The following is a 3,697-nucleotide window of genomic DNA, read 5'->3' as shown; positions in this document are numbered from 1 at the left end:
CTCTGTCGTTGCCCCCCAGGACTTGTAATGCAACTGATCCTCCTGATCAGTCCATTCTTCTACTGCAACTTGATCCTCCTGACCAAGTCCAGCCTTCTGCAACTTGGTCCTCCTGACCAAGTCCAGACTTCTGCCTGGTGCACTTTGACTCTGCCAAGACTTCATGCCTAGCAGCACTAGGACTTAACCTGTTTTCTGCAAGCTCAATTCAACCTAGTTAGCCAAACCACATACTTAACTTGATCCTAGTTCCATAATCAAAACTCAGGTTCGATCTGCTAGTGCTTCCTGCACTAACAATCTCCCCCTTTTTGATTATGGCAACTTAAGGTTTCAAGTTAAGTTACAAATAACAACTTTATAAAGTAGATTAAGTACAACATGCATCAAAATAAAACAAGTATGAAAGTGCATGTGTGTTTCTCCCCCTGAATCCTTTACTCCCCCTTTTTCAAGTAACTTATGCTTTCTCTTTTTTTCAGAACAAACTTTTATCCAAAGATTTTAACTTTTGAAAAAACTTAACTTTTAAAAAACTTAACTTCGAAAGATTTTAACTTGGAAAATTCATTAACTTGAACCTCAATTCTCTCCCCCTTTGACATAATCAAAAAATATTGGGTTCTATTGGGTTGAGTCCAAGCTTAATAAATAATAAATATAGTTAGACAAAATAAATTATTCCTTTGGGGCGCGTGTCCAACTTAGGTTTTAGCTATCTACTAGAAAGTAGTAGCTTTACCCAGTTAGCCAAGTATAAGTGTTTGATCCCAACTTAAAAGATTGTCTTTTTATTTTGGGACACTTAACTTGATCAATTTTGAAATTAAAGTCTAAGCTTTTTGGTTTGATGCACTGACTTAAAGCATCTATTTTGCTTAGACTAGATTCCTATACATCTCACACCGTTCTAAGTTTTAGCAATCACAATCAAGGTATCTAGTGTGCTTTGTGAGATGTCCACCTAGATCTATAGGTACATGCTTTCTAGGGGGTTTGCATCTAGTCTAAGGCAAAATCTTCCATTTACTTATACTTTTTTTGAAAATATTTTGAAATGTAATAAAGAAAAAATAACTTTTAAAAATATACTACCAAGTTTTTGAAAATCCATTTTGAAATGTACTAATAATAGCAACATTTATAAAGAAAATATGCAATGGTGCACTGGATTTTTTGTTAGATTGATTGAACTTATGTTGTCAATTTACTTTTGTATTTTTGTATTCTAAGTTAAAGTCCGTAAATGTGTACATCATCCAAAGGAGTTGTGCAACACATTGTAGGATCGAAAACACGCTAGAGGGGGGTGAATAGCGTGTTTGCACGCTTTTCGATTTTTCGAAAACTCTTGAGTGCGGAAAGCGGAAGCAATTAAACAATTTGTGCGGAAGCAAAAACAGAAAGAAAGTAAAAAAGATTGACACGTTTTATTTTTACTTGGTTCACAGCGCAACGCTGCTACTCCAAGGCCCACGGTCCTTAACCGTTTACGTTGGGCAATCCACTAAGATACTTGCCCCTTTCCGGCAGCAAGTATATCGAAAATCCGATTACAAAACTTAAGTACAAAGTATAAACAGAATTGAATTACAACTTAAGTTTTCGTTACCAAACTTTTCACTCCCCGGATGTCGATTTCGGCGTCTCGGTGTTCGGAACAGTAGCTTGAAGCAGGCACAGCACCGACGTCGAAGTTGGAAGTCACGGGAGTCGCGGGAACGGAGTTTGGAAGCTTTGGAATGGAATGAATCGGCTGCTGCTCGCGGGTTCCTTATATAGCCGACCTGAGTCGACTCAGATAGCGATCTGGGTCGACTCCAGCAGCGTGGCAGATAAAACTTGATCGGCTTCGTCGCTTATCCCTCCTGAGTCGACTCTGATCTCGTTCTGGGTCGACTCCAGTCGCGGTGGCGGCAGCGGCGATAAGATTTTGACCCTGAGTCGACTCAAAACCTCACCTGAGTCGACTCCAGGCTGATCTGGCGGAAAACTCGACGCGCTGACTTCCGGATTCAAGCTGATTCGGCTGGAGTCGACTCCAGAACCCATCTGGGTCGACTCCAGACCCGAAAAATCAGATTTTTCGTCCGGAGTTGGCTTTCGTCGGGCTTTTCCTTCCTGCACAACAAGTTAGCTCAAAGATAACATGTAAAGGATCGAGTCGGTTCACCGAACCAACTCCGAGTCTTAACTTCGGATCTCCGGTGAGATCCTGGGTTAGACCGACGCCTACTGTTCCTCGTAGGAACGCGTCCTCACCCACTCCCTCGGGAGAATTTACCTGATGCCAACCGAGTCCTCCTGACCCGTTGGACTTGTGCTCGGCTCTGTCGTTGCCCCCCAGGACTTGAAATGCAACTGATCCTCCTGATCAGTCCATTCTTCTGCTGCAACTTGGTCCTCCTGACCAAGTCCAGCCTTCTGCAACTTGGTCCTCCTGACCAAGTCCAGACTTCTGCCTGGTGCACTTTGACTCTGCCAAGACTTCATGCCTAGCAGCACTAGGACTTAACCTGTTTTCTGCAAGCTCAATTCAACTGGTTAGCCAAACCACATACTTAACTTGATCCTAGTTCCATAATCAAAACTCAGGTTCGATCTGCTAGTGCTTCCTGCACTAACAATCTCTCCCTTTTTGATTATGGCAACTTAAGGTTTCAACTTTATAAAAAATTAAGTTAAGTTAAAGTGCAAATGTCATCGATACAGATCAACCTTTGCCTCACCGTGCGGAACCCCAACAAAAAATCCATCCGTCCATCCATGATTCCCCAACCAAACGACCACGAAATCATCAGAGGAAATTAAGAGACCACCGAAAAAAATACACACGCGCACCTCGAATAAACAATTCCCGACAAAATACACCCACGTACGCACAAAAACACGAGGCCAGAGACGAGACGGAAGGCATCTCCTGCTCGAACAAAAGAAACATCAAACAAAAACGCAAAAACAAAAACATCAAAAATTAAGTGCAACACGAGGACTTCCCAGGGGGTCACCCATCCTAGTACTGCTCTCGCCCAAGCACGCTTAACTTCGGAGTTCTGATGGGATCCGGTGCATTAGTGCTGGTATGATCGCACCCATCCTTCCCACCACACGCTCCCTATTTATCCCGCCAACGGTCATCGATACAGATCAACCTTCGCCTCACCGTGCGGAACCACAACAAAAAATCCATCCGTCCATCCACGATTCCCCAACCAAACGACCACGAAATCATCAGAGGAAATTAAGAGACCACCGAAAAAAATACACACGCGCACCTCGAATAAACAATTCCCGACAAAATACACCCACGTACGCACAAAAACACGAGGCCAGAGACGAGACGGAAGGCATCTCCTGCACGAACAAAAGAAACATCAAACAAAAACAAAAACAAAAACATCAAAAATTAGGTGCAACACGAGGACTTCCCAGGGGGTCACCCATCCTAGTACTGCTCTCGCCCAAGCACGCTTAACTTCGGAGTTCTGATGGGATCCGGTGCATTAGTACTGGTATGATCGCACCCATACTACCCACCACACGCTCCCTATTTATCCCGCCAACGGTCATCGATACAGATCAACCTTCGCCTCACCGTGCGGAACCCCAACAAAAAATCCATCCGTCCATCCACGATTCCCCAACCAAACGACCACGAAATCATCAGAGGAAATTAAGAGACCACCGAAAAAAATAC

The 3,697-nt window shown here is 43.5% G+C and overlaps 2 non-coding genes across 2 annotated transcripts; both read right to left on the bottom strand.

Annotated features, from left to right (window-relative positions):
- Positions 1–2,975: 2,975 nt before the first annotated feature.
- On the bottom strand, positions 2,976–3,094 carry LOC141819484 (5S ribosomal RNA). Its single transcript, XR_012601073.1, has one exon. It is a non-coding gene; the product is annotated as a 5S ribosomal RNA (ribosomal RNA).
- A 313-nt stretch (positions 3,095–3,407) lies between these two features.
- On the bottom strand, positions 3,408–3,526 carry LOC141819485 (5S ribosomal RNA). The gene has a single exon (XR_012601074.1). It is a non-coding gene; the product is annotated as a 5S ribosomal RNA (ribosomal RNA).
- Positions 3,527–3,697: the final 171 nt, after the last annotated feature.

The sequence above is a fragment of the Curcuma longa genome, unplaced genomic scaffold (assembly GCF_044706935.1).
Source record: "Curcuma longa cultivar G26 ecotype Majalengka, Jawa Barat unplaced genomic scaffold, ITB_CL_G26_1.1 contig_7028, whole genome shotgun sequence".
Classification (NCBI taxonomy): Eukaryota; Viridiplantae; Streptophyta; class Magnoliopsida; order Zingiberales; family Zingiberaceae; genus Curcuma; species Curcuma longa.
This window is presented reverse-complemented; position numbering and strand designations above follow the sequence as displayed.